Source organism: Phocoena sinus, chromosome X (assembly GCF_008692025.1).
Source record: "Phocoena sinus isolate mPhoSin1 chromosome X, mPhoSin1.pri, whole genome shotgun sequence".
NCBI classification, from domain to species: Eukaryota; Metazoa; Chordata; class Mammalia; order Artiodactyla; family Phocoenidae; genus Phocoena; species Phocoena sinus.
Genome location: NC_045784.1, coordinates 50052299 through 50079438, shown reverse-complemented (window position 1 = coordinate 50079438; position 27140 = coordinate 50052299). Strand labels below are relative to the sequence as shown.

At 38.6% G+C, this 27140-nt stretch overlaps 1 long non-coding RNA gene across 1 annotated transcript in view; it reads right to left on the bottom strand.

The window, feature by feature from the left end:
• Positions 1 to 10711: 10711 nt before the first annotated feature.
• Positions 10712 to 27140, bottom strand: part of LOC116747989 — a 54442-nt gene continuing 38013 nt past the window's right edge. The window contains exon 3 of the long non-coding RNA XR_004348143.1: positions 10712 to 10778. This is a non-coding gene — a long non-coding RNA (uncharacterized LOC116747989). The remainder of the gene's footprint in view (positions 10779 to 27140) is intronic.

Here is a 27140-nt window from a genome sequence, read left to right as displayed (position 1 = left end):
TGTGTAAGAATTTGTTTCAGTGCCTGTTTCAATTCTTTTGGGTGTATATATAGGAATGGAATTTCTGGGTTGTATGGTAATTCTATGTTAACTTTTTGAGAAACAGCTCAACTCTTTCTATAGCAGCTGCACCGTTTCACTTTTCTATCAGCAATTGTACCAGTATTCCAATTTCTCTACGTCCTCACCAACACTTATTACCTTTATTTGCCCCCAATTATAGCCATCCTCGTGGGTTTGTAGAGTTCTGGTTTAGATTTGCATTTCCTTTATGACCAATGATGTTCCGCATGTTTTCAAGTCCTTATTACCATTTGTATATCTTCTTTAGAGAAATGTCTATTCAAACTTCTGCATCCTTCATGGAAGCAACCTAAGTGTCCATCGACAGATCAATGGATAAAGAAGATGTGGCACATATATACAATGGAATATTATTCAGCCATAAAAAGAAACAAAATTGAGTTATTTGTAGTGAGGTAGATGGACCTAGAGTCTGTCATACTGAGTAAAATCAGTCAGAAAGAGAAAAACAAATACCATATGCTAACACATATATATGGAATCTAAAAAAAAAAAAAGGGTTCTGAAGAACGTAGGGGCAGGACAGGAATAAAAACATAGATGTAGAGAATGGACTTCAGGACACGGGGAGGGGGAGGGGTGAGCTGGGATGAGGTGAGAGAGAGACATGGACATATATACACTACCAAATGTAAAATAGATAGCTAGTGGGAGGAAGCTGCATAGCACAGGGAGATCAGCTCAGTGCTTTGTGACCACCTAGAGGGGTGGGATAGGGAGGGTGGGAGGGAGACGCAAGAGGGAAGAGATATGGGGTTATATGTATACATATAGCTGATTCACTTTGTTATATAGCAGAAGCTAACACACCATTGTAGAGCAATTGTACTCTAATAAAGATGTTGAAAAAAAAAAACAGTTTCTCCATCCTTCTTAAATTTGGGCTGTTCATCTCTTTGTTGTTGAGTTGTAAGAGTTTTTTTCATATTCTGGATATGGGCCCTTACCAGATATATGATTTGCAAATATTTTCTCCCATTCTGTATGTTGTTTTCCCTTTCTTTATGTCCTTTCCTACCCCAAAGTTCTCAATTTTGATGAAATCCACCTATTTGTTATTTTTCTTTCATTGCTCTTGCTTTTGGTGTCATAATCAAACATTTACTATCAAATCCAAAGTAAAGACTTACATTTGCTTCTAAGAGTTTTATGTTTTATCTCTTATAATTAGGTCATTGATTCATTTTGAGTTGAATTTCTTAAATTATATTGCACACGTGGATATCCAGTTTTCCCAACACCATTTGTTGAAGAGACTGTCCTTACTCCATTGAGTGGTCTTGGCACCTCTGTTGAAGTTCATTTGACCATATAGGTTTATTTCTGGGCTCACTAGTCTATGCTAGTAGTCTATTTGTCTGTCTTTATGCCAATACCACACTGTTTTGATTACTGTAGTTTTGTAATATGTTTTGAAACCAGGAAGTGTGAGTCCTACAATTTTGTTCTTTTCCAAAATTCTTCTAGCTATTTGGGGTTCTTTAAGTATCCATATAAATTTTAGGATGAGTTTTTTCTATTTCTACAAAAAAAAAAGCCCAAGAATTTGGATAGGGACTGCATTGAACCTGTATATCATTTTCAGTAGTATGGACATCTTGACAATATTAAGTTTTCTAATCCATGAACATGGAATGTCTTTCCGTTCATTTGTCTTCTTTAATTTCTTTCATCCATATTTTGTAGCTTTCAGTATACAGGTCTTTCACCTACTTGGTTAAATGTATTACTAGGTATTTATTTCTTTTGGATAGTCTTGTAAATAGGACTGTTTTCTTCTTTTTTTAAATTAAAAATTGTTTATTTATTTTAACATGTTTATTGGAGAATAATTGCTTTACAGTGGTGTGTTAGATATGGGGATATGTGTATATGTATAGCTGATTCACTTTGTTATAAAGCAGAAACTAGCAGTGAAGTAAGTCAGAAAGGGAAAAACAAATACTGTGTGCTAACACATATATATGGAATCTAAAGAAAAAAAAGTTCTGAAGAACCTAGGGGCAGGACAGGAATAAAGACACCAATGTAGAGAAGGGACCCTTCTTAATTTTCTTTTTGGATTATTCACTGCTGGTGTATAGAAACATAGCTGAATTTTGTGTGTTGATTTTGTATCTTGCAACTTTACTGAATTCTTTTATTAGCTCTTATAGGGTTTTTTGGTATGTGTATCCTTTGGGATTTTTAATATATAGGGGATCATGTGATCTGCAAATGGAGATAGTCTTACTTCTTTCTTTCCAATTTGGATGCCTTTTATTTATTTATTTTTTCTTCATAACTGCTCTTGTTAAAATTTCCTGTGCAACGTTGAACCACAGTGGTGAAAGCAGGCCTCCTTGCCTTCTTGATCTCAAGAGGAATGCTTTAAATCAGTTATCATTAAGTATTGTGTTAGCTGTTTGTTGTTCATAGATGTCTTTTATCACATTGAGGAAGTTCTCGCTATTCTTAGTTTTCTGATTTTTAAATCATGAAATAGTATTGGATTTTGTCAAATGCTTTTTCTGCATCAATTGAGATTATGTATTTCCTTCCTTCATTTTATTAGTGTGGTGTATTACATTGAGTGATTTTCTTATATAGAACCACCCTTTTTTATTTCTGAGATAAATCCTACTTGGTCATGGTGTATAATCAATCTATTTCTCCCCCACCCCATCCCATATATATAATGCAGTGTTGGATTCATTTTGCTAGTATTTCGTTAAGGATATTTGTATTTATATTCATAAAGGATATTGGTCTATATATTTTTTCCTGTGGTTTCTTGTCTGGCATTTATATCAGGGTAATTCTGTCCTCATAAATTAACAGGCAGTGTTCCCTCCTCTTCTATTTTTGGAAGTTTGTGAAGGATTGGTGTTAATTCTTCTTTAAATATTTGGTACAATCTATCAGTGAAGATCAGAGAGATTCTTGATTACTGATTCAGATTTTCTGTTTCTTCTTAAGTAGGTTTCAGTAAGTTGTGTACGTTTAGGAATTTGCCCATTTAATTTAGGTTAACTAACCTGTTTGTATGCAATTGTTCACAGTACTCTCTTATAATCCTTTTTTATTTCTGTAAGGTAGTAATGTCCCCCCTCATTTCTGATTTAGTTATTGTTTTAGTTAGTTGTGTCTTATCCCTTTTTTCCTTGGTCCAGGGAATATTTTCTCAATTTTATTGATCTTTTCAAAGAACCAACTTCTGGTTTTGTTTGTTCTATTGTTTTTCTATTCTCTATTTTATTTACACTCTAATTTTTATTATTTCCTTCCTTCTGCTAGCTTTGGGTTTGGTTTGTTTTTCTTTCCTTGGTTCCTTAAGTTATAAAATCAGGTTTTGAGATCTTTCTTCTTTTTTAATGTTGACATTTACCAAATGTATACATTTGGTATATTGTGTTTTCATTTTAATTTATCTCACAGTATTATATTTCCCTCATGATTTCTTCTTTGACCCATTTGCTGTTTAAGGATGTGCTATTTAATTCCATCTATTTGTAAATTTTCCAGTTTTCCTGTTATTAATTTCTAGCTTCAGTCAATTTTGGTGGGAGAAGATACACTGTATGATTTAAATTTGTGGACTAACACATGGCCTATCCTAGAGAATGTTCCTGGCAATTGAGAGAAATGTGTACACTACTGTTGTTGGGTGGAGTGTGGTATACTTGTCTGTTAGGTCTACTTGTTTATAGTGTTAAGTCTGCTATTTCTTTATTGGCCTTCTGTATACATGTCCTATCCATTATTGAAAGTAGAGTATTTTTCTCCAACTATTACTGTCTATTCCTCCCTTCAGTTTCTTCGAAATTCTTGATATTTCATTTTGCATTGTCATTGATAATACATGTGCTACAACATTTTATTTCATTGTGAGGATACCCATCCAAATGGGCATAGACTTTCTGATTTTTCTGACTGAAGAGTTGTTGAAGTCTTTGTTTCCCTCTTGAAACATTACCTTCATGGGCTATTTCAGTATCTTATTTCCTCATAGGCACCATTAGGGTGCCCAGGAGTTCTAAGGTTTTTATAAGAGTTCATACAAAAACCTGTCAGTCAAAAGAGCACATACTCTGTGATTCCGTTTATACAAAGTTCAAGAACAGGCCAAATTAACCAATGGTGATAGAAGTAACAATAGTGGTTACTTCTTGAGGGTACTGACTTGGAAGGGGCACAAATGGGTCTTTTGAGTTACTGGAAATGTCCTATATTTTGTTTTAAGTGGCGGTACTTACACAAGTGTATAAATACATATACAAATTCACTGAGCTATATACTTAAGATTTATTACTTTACTATGAGTTATATATCAATTAATAAGCAAAACAAAGAAAACAAACCAATGAACTTCTGTTGTGTACTTTATTTCTTTTTTAATAATCCTAATCAACCAGATGGAAAGATACTACCCTGAGAATTCAATTCAAATCAATGTGCATCTACCAAGTGTGTATATGATATGTGCAGTAATAGACAAATACCAGGCAGAGAAGTAGCAAAGAGGGAGCAGTCACATCTAGAGACTGAGGACAGGAAATGAGAGAATATTTTCCTGAGACTAGGACAGCTGAGAAGGGCTTTGAAGAACAAAATTCATTAGGTAGACAAGGGCCTAAAGATATTAGAGGGAGCCAACTGTACAAAGAAATGGGAATGAAATAACAAAGTTCAAGGAAAGCTTAGTGGAATATAAAATACAAGAAGAGGGTTGTAGAAGTCTGGGATGGGGGGTAGGAATCAGAGGCAACAAGCAAGGCTTGAGTAAGAGGATTATCATAGAGAATCTTTTAGGTCAGGCTAACATTTTATCATAGAAAATAGGAAGTCATTAAAGGATTTTAAGTAGGTAAAAATATGGTTAGATACTAATTCTAGAGGCTGTACCAAGGGTCAACAGGCAGTAGTGGAACAAGCTGGTGATCAGTTAGAAAACTATTATTGTCATTTAGGAGAAAAATGGTAAGGGTCCAAACCAGGGTATGGGAATGGAGATTTGGGAATGGAAAAGAAGAAAAATTCATGAGATATTTTGAAGGAATAATAATTATGATTTTGTGACAGATTAAACTGTGGAAGTGTGAAAGGAGAAATATGACATGATGCCCTCGTTTTTGCCTTGGGAGTATTAATACCAACAAGGAAAATGTTTGTGGTGCTGCTGGTGGAGCCATGAAAAGTTCAGTTTTAGCTGTGTTCAGTTTGAGGTGCTGGTAAGGCATCCACATAGAAAAAGCCAGCAGGCAGTTGGCTTCATGAGTCTGAAGCCTGGCATAAAGACTTGTGTTGGAGATACAGATTTGGGAGTCATCTGCATAATGTTTAATTTAACTCAAAGAAGTGAGTGAGATTGTCAAGCAGAAGTGAGAATCAAAACAAGGAGATTCAGGAACCACCAAATCTAAGGATCCAGATAGAGTATTCAGAAAAGGAAAGTGAGAAAACAATGAAAGAGGAGAACTGGAAGAGAAGTGTGTCATAGAAAGGAAGAGAGGAGATAATTTTAAATGTCACAGAAGGTCAAGATAAGGACTGAAAACAATTCACTAGATTTGTCAATTAGAGTTATGGTAACCTCTAACACAAAGCATAATGCATGGCCATTCTCACAAATTCCTGCATCTCTACATAAAGTTTATTAACATTCTCACCCATTTTTATCTTCTTTCCTCTGGTTAGTTTTCTCAATCCTATCTAGCCCACTTTCTTAAATATTTTAATACTTATTTTAATATCATGAAATTAAATACACAAAATTTCAAAAATTTGTTATCGGTAATATGAAAGAGAAATACAAAGAAAGTAGTTTATAAAGAAATAAGATGTATTTCAATACGTAAATCCTGGGACATAACACTGAAAGACATATGTAGAAAAATATACAGAAAATGCCTGTAAATGTGGCAACTACAAACGATGACCGATACAGGTGTGTTATTACCGTTATTTCAAATATCCAAGAGCAGCATTTTTGTATGTGACATGATTTTCCAAAATTATGAACATTCTTGGTAACATCATGAACAAAACAAAGTAAGATCTTAAGTTGGTTTACATGGTAGTTGTATTCTGGGAAAAGTCAGTGTATATTAAAACTTTCTTCTTTGTATATAAAATGGAGTTGAATTCAAGGCCTAGATCAACATAAACATACTTTTCACCTATATGAATATTCAATGGGCTATTCAAGTTGTATGGGATATAGAAAAATTAAATTTTGTGCAGGCTGTCCTGCATATTGCAGGACATTTAGGAATCTTGACCCTGCCCACGATATGTCAGGAAGCCTTCCATCATTATGATATTCTTTTTTTTTTTTTTTGGCCATGCCACGTGGCATGTGGGATCTTAGTTCCCCGACCAGGGATTGAGCCCGCGTCCCCCTACAGTGGAATCGCGCAGTGTTAACTACTGGACTGTTAGGAAAGTCCCCATTATGATATTCTAAAATGCTTCTCACAAACTTTCAAACCATCCTTTGGGTTTATACTACCTTCATTGAGAGCCATTACTCTGTTCTCGTCCAAAGAAGAAAACAAGTGCTTCCCTTGGCATTGCATCGCCCTCTAACAACTAGGCCTATTTCTTTTCCTTCTCAGTTATTATGAATTGTCTTCTCTCCTAGATCATCAGTCTCTCCCTCTTTTCTTGTTACTTTCAGCCAATACACTTTCTCAAATTTCTACCATTTTCTATATCATCTAATTTTTATCTTCCTCTTCTCAGTTAAACATCTCCTATGAGTGGTCTACACCAACTAGCTTCAATTTGGCACCTCCTAGTCACTCCTTAACCCACTGCAATATGGCTTTTGCCCTAACAACATTGAAACCATTCATGCTAAATTCACTAATGAACTTAATTCACAAATTAATGGTTATATTTCAGCACTAAACTTACTGAACCTCTACTGCTGTTCACTACATGTTTTCTTAAAACTGGGCATCAAAAACTTCTGGATCCTCCCCTCATCCTATTTATACTTCAGCTTTTCATCTTTTTCTAGATAATCCCTTAATGTTGGTGGTCCCCAGAATTTCCTCCTCAGCTAGTAACTTTTCCCTATATACACCCTCTACTAGATTATCTATCTTACTCACCTGGTTCAACTATCACCTTTATGCTGATGGTTTCCAAATGTAGTTACCTGCTAGTTCTGCAATCTCATAACTTTACAGATATATCTTATTCAAAACGTCCAAAACTTGCTCCTCTTGTATTCTATATCTCGGTTAGTGATTTCACCTAATACTCAAGATAGAAACTTAAGAATCATTCTTTATTATTCTGTCTCCACTGGCCCCCATCCCATTTGTGATGGTCTTTTAATATGTAAACTTGGCTAGTTAGATTTTCCAGTCGTTCAATCAAGCACAGATCTAGGTATTGCTGTGAAACCATTTTGTACAAGTGATTAATGTCTGTAATCTCCTTTAAGTAAAGGAGATTATCCTAGATAATCTGGGTGTAACTGATTCAATCAGTTGATAGGCCTTAAGAGCAGACCTGAGACTTTCCTGGAGAAGAAATATCTCCTATGAACACCAACTTCAGTTTGTGCCAGAGGTCCAGCCTGAAACTCCTGAGAGACTGCTCTGTGGATTTCAGACTTGCCTAGCCAGTCCCCAAAATCACATAGGTCAATTCTTTGCAATAAATTTCTTAATATGTATCTCTTACTGGCTCTGTTTCTCTAGTTTAACCTTGATTGATATGTCATGTATTTAGTAATACTTCATCAACCTTTCTCAAATCCATTCCTCTGTTATTCATCCCAACTAATATTATTATTATTTCTTTTGTGGTACGCGGGCCTCTCACTGTTGTGGTCTCTCCCGTTGCGGAGCACAGGCTCCGGATGTGCAGGCTCAGCGGCCACGGCTCACGGGCCCAGCCGCTCCGAGGCATGTGGGATCTTCCCGGACCTGGGCATGAACCCGTGTCCCCTGCATCGGCAGGCAGACTCTCAACCACTGTGCCACCAGGGAAGCCCATCTCAACTATGATTGACTGAGTTCAGGCCCTTATCATTTCTTGTCAGGATTATCACAAAAGCATCTTAAATGGTCTCACCCCAATCTTTACACCATCCTCCATATGATCACTAGTATGATCTATATAAAATATGAATGTGAACATAGTACCTTCTTTAAAAATCTTCAATGACTTCTCATTTCCTACATATTTATCTTAAACCTATCTAGCAAGGCACATAAGGTCTTCACGTTCATGCTCTAGCTTGCTAATCTAGTTTCATCTCTCCACTCTAGGAAACCTATTTGACTTGTAGATAGGCTTACCATCCACCTCCATCCCCCAACAAGAACAGGCTATGTCAAACTTCTGTACCTTTGGTATTCTATTCTCATTGCTTAAAGTTATTCCAACTATTTGTCTCTCTACCATCACCCATCCTAACTTAATACTTCTACTCTTTTTATTAAGACTCTGCTTAGTCATTGATTCACACAGGAGGTCATCCCAGACCTTACTAGTATATGCCCTCCTCTTTTCCCTTATAACACCCTATTCCAATTTCTACTTACAGCACTTACCAAATCAGTTTATGAATTCCTTGGGTAAGTTAGGTGTCTTAATTTTGTAACCCTAGCATCTAGAAAAATGCCTAGAATTTAAAAGATACTCAATATATTTTTATTGATTGAATGAAAGGATAGATGTATCACACTCTGGATATCAGTTTGGTTGCTATAATGGAATCTGTAGTAGGCAGAATTATGGCTATCCAAAGATATTCACACCCTAGTTCCATGGCAAAAGGAAGTTTGCTGATGTGATTAAGAACATTGAGATGGGGGAGATGATTCTGGATTACCTGGGTGGTCACACTGTAGTTGCAAGAGCCCCTTAAAGCAGAGAATTTTTCCTCAGGAGAATCAGAGAGAGATGGGAAGACAAAAGAAAATGGAGACTTCTGCATATATATCCAAAAGAAATAAAAACAGGACATTGAAAAGATAGCTACACTCCCATATTCATTACAGCATTATTCACAAGAGCCAAGATATGGAAACAACCTAAGTGTCTATCAAAGGCTGATATAATAAAGAAGTTATTATATATATTAATATATAATATATAATATATTAATAATATATATATATATACATATATATATATATAATCAGCCATGAAAATGAAGGAAATTCTGACATTTCTGACATTCTGACATAACGGATAAATTTTGACAGCATTATGCTGAGTGAAATAAGCCAGAGAGAGAAAGACAAACACTGCATGGTATCACTTATATGTGGAATCTAAAAAAAAAAAAAAGTCAAACTCTTAGTAACATAGAGTAGAAAAATAGTTGCTAGGAGCTAGGGTGTGGAGGAAATAGAGACAGGTTTGTAAAAGGTTACAAATTTTCAACTATAAGATGAAGAAAGTTTGAGGATCTAATGTAAAACATGTTAACTATAGTTGATAACACTGTATTACATAATTGAAATTTGCTAAGAGATTAGAACTTAAATGCTCTCACCAAAAAAAAAAAAAATGCGAGGTGATAAATGTGCAGATTAACTAGATGATGGGAATCCTTTCACAATGTATATGTATAACAAATCACCACGACTTACTCTTTAAATATCTTACAATTTTGTCAATTATGCCTCAACAGGGAAATTCCCTGGCAGTCCAGTGGTTAGGACTCCCTGCTTTCACTGCCAAGGGCCTGGGGTTTGATCCCTGGTCAGGGAACTAAGATCCCACAAGCTGCACAGTGTGGCCAATAAATAAATAACAAATATTTTTTTTAAAAATGAAAAAAGATTATACCTCAACAAAGCTGAAAAATAATTTGTGGGATGAAGATAAAAGCTTCCATTAATACCCCCCCTTACTAGAGGGTGCAGGGTACATATAGTCCACGTGCAGAAAAATTTCTGTCTCTACGCTCCATGAGGACACTTTTATACATTCTTTATGGTTGAGGGTAATAGTCAGAAAATGTGCTTTTAGCGGAGAGATTCCTGCACAGAGATCGGTGCCGACCAGCACTCAACCAGCCCGAGAGGCTTGTCTGCTCACCTCCGGCGCGGGCGGGGGCTGGGAGCTGAGGCTCGGCCTTCCGTCGGATCGCAGGGAGAGGACTGGCGGTGTGAACACAGCCTGAAGGGGTTAGTGCATCACGGTTAGCCGGGAGGGAGTCCGGGAAAAAGTCTGGACCTGCCGAAGAGGCAAGAGACTTTTTCTTGCCTCTTTGTTTCCTGGTGCGCGAGGACAGGGTATTAAGAGCGCTGCTTAAAGGAGCTCCAGAGACGGGCGCGAGCCGCGGCTAACATCGCGGACCCTAGAGACGGGCATGAGACGCTAAGGCTGCTGCTGCCGCTACGAAGAAGCCTGTGTGTGAGCACAGGTCACTATTCACACCTCCCCTCCCGGGTGACTGTGCAGCCCGCCACTGCCAGGGTCCCGTGATCCAGGGAAAACTTCCCTGGGAGAACACACGCGCGCCTCAGGCTGGTGCAACGTCACGCCGGCCTCTGCCATCGCAGGCTCGCCCTGCACTCCGTGCCCCTCCCTCCCCCTGGCCTGAGTGAGCCAGAGCCCCCGAATCAGAAAAAAAAAGAAAATGTGCTTTTATTCACCTTTTTGCAGGTCAAGTGTGGTAGTGTATGGCTGACCTTGGAAGCTTGGAGGAGTTGACGCATATTGATTTGGGAGCTCTGAAACTAAAATTGCAATTGATTTAATATATTGTACATGCACATAGCTCTTTTATTTGACTTATGTCACTTGACTTTCACAATAGCTTATGAGTCAAATGTGACAGACATTATTTTCATTTAAAAAGATGAAAACTGGACTCAGAAGCTGGACTTGCTTCAAGTGATATAATTAGAAAATCAAGAAATCATATTTGAACCCAGATTTTATGATTTCAGAAGAGATTATCTTACAACAACATAAAATGCTTCTGTTTTCTATTTTTTCCTCAAAAGTAAATCATATAAATATTATTTTAAAAGAAAAGTAATCTGACATTCTCTTAGTGTCACCATAATTTTTTTAGTGTAGTGCTGTTCAAACATATACATATATCCGAGGTGATATAAATTTGCAAAGTTTATACCTCTCAGATAAAAAAAGAAAATGGAGAATTTCTAATGTGAGAAGGACTCGACCTGTTGTTGTTGTCTTTGAATATGGAAGAAGTATGCAACAAGCCAAAGAATGCAGGTAGCTTCTAGAAGCTGGGAAAAGCCCTCAGTCAACAGCCAGCAAGGAAACAGGGATCTCAGACCTACAGTTAAGAGGAACTGAATTCTGCCAATAACCAAATGAGTAAGACACAGATTTCCCCCTAAAACCCTCAGAAAGAAATGCAGCCAGCCAACTCCTTGATTTTCACCCAATGAGACTCATATCGGATTTCTGACCTACAGAACTATAATATAATAAATGTGTTGTATTAAGCCTCTAAGTTTGTGATAAATCTGTTATGGCAATAATAGAAAACTAATACAGAATCAGTGCAAAAAAAGCTGGTGCACTTCCAAGAAAGACGAAGGACTGAGATATGATAGCATGTCAGGAAGTAAGATTACCAAGAAAGGAACTTATATCACATTTTCCTTTTAAAGATGATCAATCTAAAGTATTATAGGAAGGTGCTTGCGTAATGAGAGGCAAAAAATGGCTAATCACACAGAGAAAGGTGCTTAAGGAGATTCTGCACATGAAGCTGTTAAAAAACCTCTTCTTTGTGGGTGAAAACTTCCCTCGTGGGGGTTGCGGGCAGACTATCAACCCCTGAGCAGAGGTTAGTGGTCGAGCACATTTCTCAGTGGGCTTAGGAATCTCTGGCCTAGGAAGTATCATGACTGTACACCTTCCTGCCAGCTCCTCTCTATTCTGGGAAGAGTCATGGCTGTACACCTTCCCTCCTGTCATGTATTTCTCTTATATTCTCCTTCTCTCCTGACTTCTTGGACTCTGTTGATCCTTGAGCCTCCTGGCCAGCTTTGCCAGCAGGTTGGGTGTTACCTCTTTTACTTCTGTGGAGAGGCAGCCCTCTTCAACATCACAAGGACCATATCCTGAGAGGAGCTTTTGCCTTGTATTGTTATCACTGCCTTGTGGTGCTCCAGTTCTACATTATTTGTTTCTCTTTCTTTTGTTTCAGTGATAAAGGTAATCCGTTTAGTTGGCTCAGGGCCTAGGTCTCTTCCCTCCCTCTCTGAAGGATTTAGGCCCTGGGACTCTGGTTGCTTTTTCTCCCACTGGCTCTTGTTCCTTTCCTTGACTAATCCAAGGGGCCTCCTCAGGCTCACCGACCAGGCAGATTTTGGGTGCTCACAGAGACCCCACTGTTGACACTGGGAGAACACCAGGACAAATAACTACCACCTGGCCAGGATGCAGCAGACCCACGTCTTGTCAAGACATCCTAATATGGGGGGAAGCAGCCGCAAGGCACAGGGATATTAGCTCCGTGCTTTGTGACAGCCTGGAAGGGTGGGATGGGGAGAGTGGGAGGGAGGGAGACGCAAGAGGGAAGACATATGGGAACATATGTATATGTATAGCTGATTCACTTTGTTATAAAGCAGAAACTAACACACCATTGTAAAGCAATTATACCCCAATAAAGATGTTTAATTAAAAAAAAAAAAAGACATCCTAATAAAAAATGGGGGTGACTACAAGCATCCTGAAGGACTGCCCACTAAGATGCACATTAGCTAATTGGGGAAAATTTAGACAGGATGGTTTAAGAAAAAATTAATTTTCTTTTGCAATATTCATGGCCCAAATACAAACTAGGGGACCAAGAGATCTGGCCAAAAAAGATGGGTCATTGAATTACAATACCATCTTGCAGTTGAGCCTATTTTTTAAAAGGAAAGGTAAATGAGGGGAAGTCCTATACATCCAAATGTTCATGACCCTATTCCAAAATCCAAGTCTAAATAACTCCTGCTTGGTGTGCCTGGCTCACATCCCTTCAAAGTGCCTTCTTCCCCAAAGGAGCCTGATGTTTTAGATGATCTCTTTATGAGTCCATCTCCTTGAGGTATACAACTGGGACAGTCTTCCAGATCATCTACCCCTAATGCCCCATCTGAGGAGCTGGAGAACCCAGACCCCCATCAATCAGCTCATGCATTTGGCCTTTGGAGTATTTAACAATTGAGATAGGGTTGAAGACACAAAAAGGATTCAGGGATGAAACTGAGGGGGGCTCTGTGGAGCTCCCGTGTTTGAAGGCCTTTTTGCTCCCTGTTTCTCATAGGTAAGACCTCCATGACCTTCCCTGAGTTCCAGAGGGCATATTTGAACAGCTGTTAATCAAGGGAGAAGCAGCCAAGAAACCACCTGACGCAAGAGTAAAGGGAACAACAAAAAAACCCCCACAAAATCAAAACCAAAACCAAACCCCCCCAAATAAATTTTTTTTTTAAAAAGATCATTTAAATTTTTTAAAATTAAAATAAAAAAGATTAAAGGGACCAAAGAAGCTCATCAAGGTTAGGAGAGGAGAGGAGCCCTGCACACACCCTAATCTTGTCAACAAGCCCACCCTTTGAACTATTGCTATAAAACCCCTTAAATCCTCCCAGGTTGGGACACATTTTTTTTTTTCAAACATCTTTATTGGAGTATAACTGCTTTACAATGGTGTGTTAGTTTCTGCTTTATAACAAAGTGAATCAGCTATACGTATACATATAACCCCATATCTCTTCCCTCTTGTGTCTCCCTCCCACCCTCCCTATCCCACCCCTCTAGGTGGTCACAAAGCACTGAGCTGATCTCCCTGTGCTATGCAGCTTCTTCCCACTAGCTATCTATTTTACATTAGGGTAGTGTATATATGTCCATGCCACTCTCACTTCATCCCAGCTTACCCTTCCCCTCCCCGTGTCCTGAAGTCCATTCTCTATGTCTGCATCTTTATTCCTGTCCTGTCCCTAGGGTCTTCAGAACCATTTTTTTTTTTAGATTCCAAATATATGTGTTAGCATATGGTATTTATTTTTCTCTTTCTGACTTACTTCACTCTGTATGACAGTCTCTAAGTCCACCCATCTCACTACAAATAACTCAATTTCATTTCTTTTTATGGCTGAGTAATATTCCATTCTATATATGTGCCACATCTTCTTTGGGACACATAGATTTTTGAGGCGGGAGCCTGCTGTGTCCCCCTTTGCCTGGCAAAGCAATAAAGCTATCCTTTTCTACTTCACCCCAAACTCTGTCTCGGAGATTCAATTTGGTGCCTGTGTACAGAGGAGCTGAGCTTTCAGCATCAGGGACAACAGCAAAAAAGCACAATTACTGGTGGCAGCCCTAAGACTTGCACCACCTCAGGGTTACCCTCCCTTGTGAAGACCCCTGGTGAGGACAGGATAGAGGAAGGCTAGATCAGAGCCACTGTCTTGCTGAGAAAGCATCTGTTTTAAGAGTAGCCAGGAGGGCCACTGGAAAGACTAATGCTCCCTGTATGGGAAAAGTCCACTGGGACCCTGTGCAATATACAACTAGAATGCAACTGGAAGCAGAACTGCCTCCAGTCCCGAACAGGACTCAGGCTCCCAAACCAATCATGGCCAAGAGGACGAAGACTGATGGGGCCCGGACCCTCCCTGTCTCTCAAAGCACACCTGGTCATTTCTCTGGAGGAGCCTCGGGTAACACTTGACGTGGCAGGTAGGAAAGTTATCTTCTTATTAGATATGTGGGCCACCTACTTTGTGCTGACTGATTTCCCAGGACTCTAGTCCCCCCAATCCTGTATGATAATGTGGACTGATGGAAAGCCCTAAATCAAGCGATCCACCCCTCCCCTCAACTGCTTTATAGGAAATTGTACCTTTGCGCCTCAGTTTCTGCTCATACCTGAGTGCCCCGTCCCCTTACTGGTGTCAACGACAAATTGTCACTTGCCGTTGACATTTGCTTTCTACCTCTACAAAGATTAAATTATGAGCTGCTGCAGCTGCTGACTTTCAACACCCCCTGAAAGGAGTTCAGGGTGGAAAGCAAAAATGAGGCACTCTGTGCTCTGGGAAAAACTGGCAGAACAGGTCTTCAGACAGTTAGATATTTTTAGAAGACGATTTTATGAGCCCAATTCTTGTATCTCCTCATATCTAGAAAAGCACTAAAATCCTTAAAGGTGATTCTGCACCTCGTGACTAGCAGTACCTTCACCAGACTATCAGAACCTTCTGCAAAAAATATGTGCACATGTACTCCCCCTTCACCAAAATCACATATATACTGACCTTCCCCCCTACCTCTCTGGAGCAGTTTCTCAGAGCTACCTGAGATGCTGTCTCTCAGGCTATAGTTCTCATTTTCCCCAAATAAAAACTCACAACACTCACATTGTGATTATTTTTAAGTTGGCATTGGGAAGGGACTTACTAAATTCCAGACAGTCCAAGCTGGAGACTCTCACAGAAAAAAGACCCACCAAGAGAAACAGTTGCTCTTGGCCAGAAGAATCAACCTCAGTCCCCAACCAGAAGAGGTCTCCATTCCACCCCGTCTAAGTTTTTAAACTATGGGCTGTTAAACTGGTTCACAGTGCTAGAACAAAAGGTCGCGATCCTCTGTACCCAGACTCCCAGTAACTCTTTGCCTTTGGGTAGACAAATTCAGACACTCTAATGCCATGAATGCTTCCATTCGGTGTGTTTATAAAATTCAAGCCATGGATGCCTACAGGATAAAAATTGAATGGACAAAAATTTGGGCTAAAAATTGTCCAGCTATCTTTAAATATGGGATCACATGAGCCTGTAGACAAGCCTCTTCAGATCAAAGGCTGAACTGAGGGCCACAATTAAATAATTTCTTAAACCCAGGGAGGATTCCCAAAAGTGTTTGTAAATAGATTACCAAAGTAGGAGGCCACTGATCTGACTAAACTAACCATACCTGATAGGAAGTTTTGGGGAGGCCCTCTCCCCTAAGCTAAAACATTCCAATATAAATAAATGGGTCCTTCAATATCATTGAGATAGTCACCCAATTCTTTGAAAAAGAAAGAAAAAAAAACTGTCCTTGCACCACCTATCGCACCCCTCTAGGTGATAACAAAGCACCAAGCTGATCTTGCTGTGCTATTCGGCTGCTTCCAACTAGGTATCGATTTTACATTTGGTAGTGTATATATGTCCATGCCACTCACTCACTTTGTCACAGCTTACCCTTCCCCGTCCCCAAATACTCAAGTCCATTCTCTAGTATATCTGTGTCTTTATTCCCACCTTACCCCTAGGTTCTTTTTTTTTTTAACATCTTTATTGGAGTATAATTGCTTTACAATGGTGTGTTAGTTTCTGCTTTATAACAAAGTAAATCAGGTCTACATATACGTATGTTCCCTTATCTCCACACTCTTGCATCTCCCTCCCTCCCACCCTCCCGATCCCACCCATCCAGGTGGTCACAAAACACCCAGCTGATCTCCTGTGCTATGCTGGTGCTTCCCACTACCTATCTATTTTATGTTTGCTGGTGTATATATGTCCATGGCACTCTCTCACTTTGTCACAGCTTAACCTTCCTCCCCCCATATCCTCAAGTTCATTCTCTAGTAGGTCTGTGTCTTTATTCCCGTCTTACCCCTAGGTTCTTCATGACATTTTTTTCTTAGATTCCATATATATGTGTTAGCATACGGTATTTGTCTTTCTCTTTCTGACTTACTTCACTCTGTATGACAGACTCTAGGTCCATCCTTCTCACTAAAAATAACTCAATTTCGTTTCTTTTTATGGCTGAGTAATATTCCATTGTATATATGTGCTACATCTTCTTTATCCATTCATCCAATGATGGACACTTAGGTTGCATCCATCTCGGGGCTATTGTAAATAGAGCTGCAATGAACATTTTGTTACATGACTCCTTTTGAATTATGGTTTTCTCAGGGTATATGCCCAGTAGTGGGATTGGTGGGTCATATGGTAGTTCTATTTGTAGTTTTTAAAGGAAACTCCATACTCTTCTCCATAGTGATTGTACCAATTCACATTCCCACCAGCAGTGCAAGAGTGTTCCCTTTTCTCCACACCCTCTTCAGCATTTATTGTTTCTAGATTTATTGATGATGGCCATTCTGACCGGTGTGAGATGATATCTCATTGTAGTTTTGATTTGCAATTCTCTAATGATTAATGATGTTGAGCATTCTTTCATGAGTTTGTTGGCAATCTGTATATATTCCTTGGAGAAATATCTATTTATGTCTTCTGACCATTTTTGGATTGGGTTGTTTGTTTTCTTGTTATTGAGCTGCATGAGCTGCTTATAAATTTTGGAGATTAATCCTTTGTCAGTTGCTTCATTTGCAAATAATTTTCCCATTCTGAGGATTGTATTTTGGTCTTGTTTATGGTTTCCTTTGGTGTGCAAAAGTTTTAAAGTTTCATTAGGTCCCATTTGTTTATTTTTGTTTTTATTTTCATTTCTCTAGGAAGTGGGTCAAAAAGGATCTTGCTGTGATTTGTGTCATAGAGTGTTCTGCGTATGTTTTCCTCTAAGACTTTGATAGTTTCTGGCCTTACATTTAGGTCTTTAATCCATTTTGAGCTTATTTTTGTGTATGGTGTTAGGGAGTGATCTAATCTCATACTTTTACATGTACCTGTCCAGTTTTCCCAGCACCACTTACTGAAGAGTCTGTCCTTTCTCCACTGTACATTCCTGCTCCCTTTATCAAATATAAGGTGACCATATGTGCGTTGGCTTATCTATGGGCTTTCTATCCTGTTCCATTGATCTATCTTTCTGTTTTTGTGCCAGTACCATACTGTCTTGATTACTGTAGCTTTATAGTATAGTCTGAAGTCAGGGAGCCTGATCCCTCCAGCTCCGTTTTTCATTCTCAAGATTGCTTTGGCTATTCGGGGTCTTTTGTGTTTCCATACAAATTGTGAAAATTTTTGTTCTACTTCTTTGAAAAATGCCAGTGGTAGTTTGATAGGAATTGCATTGAACCTGTAGATTGCTTTGGGTAGTAGAGTCACTTTCACAATGTTGATTTTTCCAATCCAAGAACATGATATATCTCTCCATCTATTTCTCTCACCTTTAATTTCTTTCATCAGTGTCTTATAATATTCTGCATACAGGTCTTTTGTCTTCTTAGGTAGGTTTATTTCTGGATATTTTGTTCTTTTTGTTGCAATGGTAACTGGAGTGTTTTCTTAATTTTACTTTCAGATATTTCATCATTAGTGTATAACAATGCCAGAGATTTCTGTGCATTAATTGTGTATCCTGCTACTTTTCCAAATTCATTGATTAGCTCTGGTAGTTTTCTGGTAGCCTGTTTAGGATTCCCTATGTACAGTATCATGTCATCTGCAAACAGTGACAGCTTTACTTCTGCTTTTCCGATTTGGATTCCTTTTATTTCTTTGTCTCTCTGATTACTGTGGATAAAACTTCCAAAACTATGTTGAATAAGAGTGGTGAGAGTGGGCAACCTTGTGTTGTTCCTGATTTTAGTGGAAATGCTTTTAGTTTTTCACTATTGAGGACAATGTTGGCCGTGGGTTTGTCATATATGGCCTTTATTATGTTGAGGAAAGTTCCCTTTATGCCAACTTTTTGCAGGGTTTTTATCGTAAATGATGTTGAATTTTGTCGAAAGCTTTCTCTGCATCTATTGAGATGATCATATGATTTTTCTCCTTCAATTTATTAATGTGGTTTATCACGTTGATTGATTTGCGTATATTGAAGAATCCTTGCATTCCTGGAATAAACCCCACTTGATCATGGTGTATGATCCTTTTAATGTGCTGTTGTATTTTGTCTGCTAGTATTTTGTTGAGGAGTTTTGCATCTGTGTTCATCAGTGATATTGGTCTGTAGTTTTCTTTCTTTGCAACATCTTTGTCTGGTTTTGGTATCAGGGTGATTGTGGCCTCATATAATAAGTTTCGGAGTGTTCGCCCCTCTGTTATATTTAGGAAGATTTTGAGGATAGGTGTTAGCTCTTCTCAAAATGTTTGATAGAATTCGCCTGTGAAGCCATGTGGTCCTGGGCTTTCGTTTGTTGGATTTATTTATTTATTTTTGTGCACAACACAGGCCTCTCTCTTTAGTGGCCTCTCACGCTACGGAACACAGGCTCCGGAAGCGCAGGCTCAGCGGACGAGGCTCATGGTCACAGCCATTCCATGGTGCCCGGGATCCTCCCTGACTGGTGCATGAACTTGTGTCCACTGCATCGGCAGGTGGACTCCCAATGACTGCGTGAACAGGGAAGTTCTGTTGGAAGATTTTAAATCACAGTTTCAATTTCAGTGCTGCAATTGGTTTATTAATATTGTCTATTTCTTCCTGATTCAGTCTTAGCAGGTTGTGCATTTTTAAGAATTTGTCCATTTCTTCCAGGTTGTCCATTTTATAGGCATAGAGTTGCTTGTAGTAATCTCTCATGATCTTTTGTATTTCTGCAGTGTCAGTTGTTACTTCTCCTTTTTCGGTTCTAATTCTATTCACTTGAGTCTTCTCCCTTTTTTTTGTTAATGAGTCTGGCTAATGGTTTATCAATTTTGTTTATCTTCTCAACAAACCAGCTTTTAGTTTTATTGATCGTTGCTATCGTTTCCTTCATTTCTTTTTTTTTTTACATCTTTATTGGAGTATAATTGCTTTACAATGGTTTGCTAGTTTCTGCTTTATAACAAAGTGAAACAGTTATACATATACATATGTTCCCATATCTCTTCCCTCTTGCATCTCCCTCTCTCCCAACCTCCCTATACCACACCTTTAGGTGGTCACAACACACTGAGCTCATCTCCCTGTGCTATGCAGCTGCTTCCAACTAGCTATCTACTTTACTTTTGGTAGTGTTTATATGCCCATGGCACTCTCTCACTTTGTCACAGCTTACCCTTCCCCCTCCCCATATCCTCAAGTCACTTCTCTAGTAGGTCTGTGTCTTTATTCCTGTCTTACCTCTAGGTTCTTCCTGACATTTGTTTTTCTTAAATTCCATATATATGTGTTAGCATATGGTATCTGTCTCTTTTTTCATAATTCTGAAGTGAAAGAATCTTTATTATTATTATTTTTAACAGCTTTATTAGGGTATAATTGCTTTACAATGGTGTGTTAGTTTCTGCTTTATAACAAAGTGAATCAGTTCTACATATACCTATGTTCCCATGTCTCTTCCCTCTTGGGTCTCCCTCCCTCCTACCCTCCCTATCCCACCCCTCCAGGAGGTCACAAAGCACCGAGCTGATCTCCCTGTGCTATGCGGCTGCTTCCCACTAGCTATCTACCTTATATTTGGTAGTGTATATATGTCCATGCCTCTCTCTTGCTTTGTCACAACTTACCCGTCCGCCTACCGATATCCTTAAGTCCATTCTCTAGTAGGAGTGTGTCTTTTTTTTTTTAACATCTTTATTGGGGAGTAATTGCTTTACAATGGTGTGTTAGTTTCTGCTTCATAACAAAGTGAATCAGTTATACATATACATATGTTCCCATATCTCTTCCATCTTGCGTCTCCCTCCGTCCCACCCTCTCTATCCCACCCCTCCAGTCGGTCATAAAGCACAGAGCTGATCTCTGTATGCTATGCGGCTGCTTCCCACTAGCTATCTACCTTACGTTTGGTAGTGTATATTGTCCATGCCTCTCTCTCACTTTGTCACAGCTCGCCCTTCCCCTCCCAATATCCTCAGGTCTGTTCTCTAGTAGGTCTGTGTCTTTATTCCTGTCTTACCCCTAGGTTCTTCATGACATTTTTTTCTTAAATTCCATATATATGTGTTAGCATATGGTATTTGTCTTTCTCTTTCTGACTTACTTCACTCTGTATGAAAGACTCTAGGTCTATCCACCTCATTACAAATAGCTCATTTCTTTTCTTTTCATGGCTGAGTAATATTCCATTGTATATATGTGCCACATCTTTATGCATTCATCTGATGATGGGCACTTAAGTTGTTTCCATCTCTGGGCTATTTTAAATAGAGCTGCAATGAACATTTTGGTACATGACTCTTTTTCAATCATGGTTTTCTCAGGGTATATGCACAGTAGTGGGATTGCTGGGTCATATGGCAGTTCTATTTGCAGTTTTTTTTTTTTTAAACATCTTTATTGGGGTATAATTGCTTTACAATGGTGTGTTAGTTTCTGCTTTATAACAAAGTGAATCAGCTATACATATACATATGTTCCCATATGTCTTCCCTCTTTGCGTCTCCCTCCCTCCCACTCTCCCTATCCCACCCTTCCAGGCTGTCACAAAGCACCGAGCTAATATCCCTGTGCCTTGCAGCTGCTTCCCCCCAGCTATCTACCTTACTACGTTTGTTAGTGTGTATATGTCCATGACTCTCTCTCGCCCTGTCAAAACTCACCCTTCCCCCTCCCCATATCCTCAAGTCCGTTCTCCAGTAGGTCTGCGTCTTTATTCCTGTCTTACCCCTAGGTTCTTCATGACATTTTTTTCCCTTAAATTCCATATATATGTGTTAGCATACGGTATTTGTCTTTTTCTTTCTGACTTACTTCACTCTGTATGACAGACTCTAGGTCTATCCATCTCATTACAAATAGCTCAATTTCATTTCTTTTTAAGGCTGAGTAATATTCCATTGTGTATATGTGCCACATCTTCTTTATCCATTCATCCGATGATGGGCGCTTAGGTTGTTTCCACCTCTGGGCTATTGTAAATAGAGCTGCAATGAACATTTTGGTACATGACTCTTTTTGAATTTTGGTTTTCTCAGGGTATATGCCCAGTAGTGGGATTGCTGGGTCATATGGTAATTCTATTTGTAGGTTTTTAAGGAAGCTCCATACTGCTCTCCATAGTGGCTGTACCAATTCACATTCCCAGCAGAAGTGCAAGAGTGTTCCCTTTTCTCCACACCGTCTCCAGCAATTATTCTTTCTAGATTTTTTGATGATGGCCATTCTGACAGGTGTGAGATGATATCTCATTGTAGTTTTGATTTGAATTTCTCTAATGATTAATGATGTTGATCAGTCTTTCATGTGTATGTTGGCAGTCTGTATACTTTCTTTGGAGAAATTTCTTTTTAGGTCTTCTGTCCATTTTTGGATTTGTTTGTTTGTTTTTTTGCTATTGAGCTGCATGAGCTGCTTATAAACTTTGGAGATTAATCCTTTTTCAGTTGCTTCATTTGCAAATATTTTCTCCCATTCTGAGGGTTATCTTTTAGTCTTGTTTATGGTTTCCTTTGTTGTGCAAAAGCTTTGAAGTTTCATTAGGTCCTATTTGCTTATTTTTGTTTTTATTTCCATTTCTCTAGGAGGTGGGTCAAAAAGGCTCTTGCTGTGATTTATGTCATAGAGTGTTCTGCCTATATTTTCCTCTAAGAATTTGATAGTTTGTGGCCTTACATTTAGGTCTTTAATCCATTTTGAGCTTAACTCTGTGTATGGTGTTAGGGAGTGATCTAATCTCACACTTTTACATGTACCTGTCCAGTTTTCCCATCACCAATTATTGAGGAGGCTGTCCTTTCTCCACTGTACATTCCTGCCTCCTTTATCAAAGATAAGGTGACCATATGTGAGTGGGTTTATCTCTGGGCTTTCTATCCTGTTCCATTGATCTATCTTTCTGTTTTTGTGCCAGTACCATACTGTCTTGATTACTGTAGCTTTGTAGTATAGTCTGAAGACAGGGAGCCTGATTACTCCAGCTTCGTTTTTCATTCTCAAGATTGCTTTGGCTATTCTGGTCATTTGTGATTCCAGACAAATTGTGAAATTTTTTGTTACAGTTCTGTGAAAAATGCCAGTGGTAGTTTGATTGGGATTGCATTGAATCTGTAGATTGCTTTGGGTAGTAGAGTCATTTTCACAATGTTGATTTTTCCAATCCAAGAACATGGTATATCTCTCCGTCTATTTGTATCGTCTTTAATTTGTTTCATCAGTGTCTTATAATTTTCTGCATAGAGGTCTGTTGTCTCCTTAGGTAGGTTTAATCCTAGATATTTTATGCTTTTTGTTGCAATGGTGAATGTGAGTATTTTCTTGATTTCGTTTTCAGATTTTTCATTTGTGTATAGGAATGCCAGAGATTTCTCTGCATTAATTTTGTATCCTGCTGCTTTACCAAATTTATTGATTAGCTCTAGTAGTTTCTGGTAGCACCTTTAGGATTCTCTATGTATAGTATCATGTCATCTGCCATCTTCTTCTTTTCCGATTTGGATCCATTTTATTTCCTTTTCTTCTCAGATTTCTGTGGCTAAATTTCCAAACCGATTTTGAATAAGAGTGTTGAGAGTGGGCAACCTTGTCTTGTTCCTGAGCTTAGTGGAAATGCTTTCAGTTTTTCACCATTGAGGACGATGTTGGCTGTGGGTTTGTCATATATGACCTTTACTATGTTGAGGAAAGTTCCCTCTATGCCTAATTTATGCAGGGTTTTTATCATAAATCGGTGTTGAATTTTGTGAAAAGCTTTGTCTGCGTCTCTTGAGATGATCATATGGTTTTTTTCCATCAATTTTTAAATATGGTGTATCACGTTGAGTGACTTGCGTATATTGAAGAGTCCTTGCATTCCTGGAATAAACCCCACTTGATCACGGTGTAGGATCCTTTTAATGTGCTGTTGAATCCTGTTTGCTAGTATTTTGTTGATGATTTTTGTATCTATGTTCATCACTGATATTGGCCTGTAGTCTTCTTTCTTTGTGACATCCTTGTCTGGTTTTGGTGACAGGGTGATCGTGGCCTCATAGAATGAGTTTGGGAGTGTTCCTCCCTCTGCTATATTTTAGAAGATTTTGAGAAGGATAGGTGTGAGCCGTTCTCTAAAGTTTGCTAGAATTCGCCTGTGAAGCCATCTGGTCCTGGGCTTTTGTTTGTTGGAAGATTTTTGTTCACAGTTTGAATTTCAGTGCTTGTGATTCGTTTGTTCATATTTTCTATTTCTTCCTGATTCAGTCTTGGCAGGTTGTGCATTTCTAAGAATTTGTCCATTTCTTCCAGGTTTTCCATTTTATTGTCATATAGTTGCTTGTAGTAATCTCACATGATCTTTCGTATTTCTGCAGTGTCAGTTGTTACTTCTCCTTTTTCATTTCTAATTCTATAGATTTGAGTGTTCTCCCTTTTTTTCTTGATGAGTCTGGCTAATGGTTTATCAATTATTTTTATCTTCTCATAGAAGCAGTTTTTAGTTTTATTGATCTTTGCTATCATTTCCTTCATTTCTTTTTCATTTATTTCTGGTCTAATCATTATGATTTCTTTCCTTCTACTAACTTTGGGGGTTTTTGTTCTTCTTTCTTTAATTGCTTTATGTGTAATGTTAGGTTGTTTATTCGAGATGTCTCCTGTTTCTTAAGGTAGGATTGTATTGTTATAAACTTCCCTCTTAGAACTGCTTTTGCTACATCCCATAGGTTTTGGGTCACTGTGTGCCCATTGTCATTTGTTTCTAGGTATTTTTTGATTTCCTCAGTGATCACTTCTTTGTTAAGCAGTGTATTGTTTAGCCTCCATGTGTTTGTATCTTTTACAGATCTTTTCCTTTCATTGATACCTAGTCTCATAGCATTGTGGTTTGAAAAGATACTTGATACAATTTCAATTTTATTAAGTTTACCAAGGCTTGATTTGTGACCCAAGAAATGATCTATCCTGGAGAATGTTCCATGAGCACTTGAGAAAAATGTGTATTCTGTTGTTTTTGGATGGAATGTCCTATAAATATCCATTAAGTCCATCTTGTTTAATGTATCATTTAAAGCTTGTGTTTCCTTATTTATTTTCATTTTGGATGATCTGTCCATGGGTGAAAGTGGGGTGTTAAAGTTCCCTACTATGAATGTGTTACTGTCGATTTCCCCTTTTATGGCTGTTAGTATTTGCCTTATGTATTGAGGTGCTCCTATGTTGGATGCATAAATATTAACAATTGTTATATCTTCTTCTTGAATCAATCTGTTGATTATTATGTAGTGTCCTTCTTTGTCTCTTCTAATACTCTTTATTTTAAAGTCTGTTTTCTCTGATATGAGAATTGCTACTCCAGCTTTCTTTTGGTTTCCATTTGCATGGAACATCTTTTTCCATCCCCTCACTTTCAGTCTGTGTGTCTCTAGGTCCGACGTGGGTCTCTTGTCCACAGCATATATTTGGGTCTTATTTTGTATCCATTCATCCAGTCTGTTTCTTTTGGTGGAAGCATTTAATCCATTTACATTTAAGGTAATTATCGATATGTATGTTCCTATTCCCATTTTCTTTATTGTTTTGTGTTCATTATTGTAGCTCTTTTCCTTCTCTTGTGTTTCCTGTGTAGAGAAGATCCATTAGCATTTATTGTAAAGCTGGTTTGGTGGTGCTGAACTCTCTCAGCTTTTGCTTGTCTCTGAAGATCTTAATTTCTCCATCAAATCTGAATGAGATCCTTGCTGGGTAGAGTAATCTTGGTTGTAGGTTCTTGTCCTTCATCACTTTAAATATATCCTGCCACTCCTTTCTGGCTTGCAGATTTTCTGCTGAAAGATCAGCTGTTAACCTTATGGGGATTTCCTTGTGTGTTATTTGTTGTTTTTCCCTTGCTGCTTTTAATATGTTTTCTTTGTATTTAATTTTTGACAGTTTGATAAGTATGTGTCTTGGCGTGTTTCTCCTTGGATTTATCCTGTATGGGACTCTCTGTGCTTTCTTGACTTGATTAACTATTTCCTTTCCATATTAGGGAAGTTTTCAACTATAATCTCTTCAAATATTTTCTCAGTCACTTTCTTTTTGTCTTCTTCTTCTGGAACCCCTATAATTCGAATGTTGGTGTGTTTAATGTTGTCCCAGAGGTCTCTGAGACTGTCCTCAGTTCTTTTCCTTCTTTTTCCTTTATTCTGCTGTGCAGTAGTTATTTCCACTATTTTATCTTCCAGGTCACTTATCTGTTCTTCTCCCTCAGTTATTCTGCTATTGATCCCTTCTAGAGTATTTTTAATTTCATTTATTGTGTTGTTCATCATTGCTTGTTTTATCTTTATTTCTTATATGTCCTTGTTAAATGTTTCTTGCATTTTGTCTATTCTATTTCCAAGATTTTGGATCATCTTTACTATCATTATTCTGAGTTCTTTTGCAGGTAGACTGCCTATTTCCTCTTCATTAGTTAGGTTTGTTGGGTTTTTATCTTGCTCCTTCAACTGCTGTGTGTATTTCTGTCTTCTCATTTTGCTTATCTTACTGTGTTTCAGGTCTCCTATTTGCAGGCTGCAGGTTTGTAATTCCCGTCATTTTTTGTGTCTGTCCCCATGGATAAAGTTGGTTCAGTGGGTTGTGTAGGCTTCCTGGTAGATAGGACTAGTGCCTTTGTTCTGGTGGATGAGGCTGGATCTTACCTTTTTGGTGGGTAGGTCCATGTCTGGTGGTGTGCTTTGGGGTGTCTGTGGACTTATTATTATTTTAGTCAGCCTCTCTGCTAATGGGTGGTTTTGTTTTCCTGTCTTGCTAGTTGTTTGGCATAGGGTGTCCAGCACTGTAGTTGCTGGTGGTTGAGTGAAGCTGGGTGTTGATGCTGAGATGGAGATCTCTGGGAGATTTTCACTATTTGATATTACGTGGAGCTGGGTGGTTCCTTGTGGACCAGTGTCCTGAAGTTGACTCTCTCACCACAGAGGCACAGCACTGACTCCTGGCTGTAGCACCAGAGCCTTTCATCCACATGGCTCAGAATAAAAGGGAGAAAAAGTAGAAGTAAAGCAAGAAAGGGGATAAAAGAAAATAAAATAAAGGCAAAATAAAATAAATTAACATAAAAAATAAGTATTAAGCAATTTTTTGTTTGTTTTTTGCCGTACGCGGCCCTCTCTCTGCTGTGGCCCCTCCCGTTGTGAAGCACAGGGTCCGGACGCACAGGCTCAGCGGCCTTTGCTCCCAGTCCCAGCCGCTCCACAGAATGTGGGATCTTTCTGTACGGGGGCATGAACCCGCATACCGTGCATCGGCAGGCGGACTCCCAACCACTGCGCCACCAGGGAAGCCCTAGAAAAAATTTTTTTTTGAAAATTAAAAACAAAAAC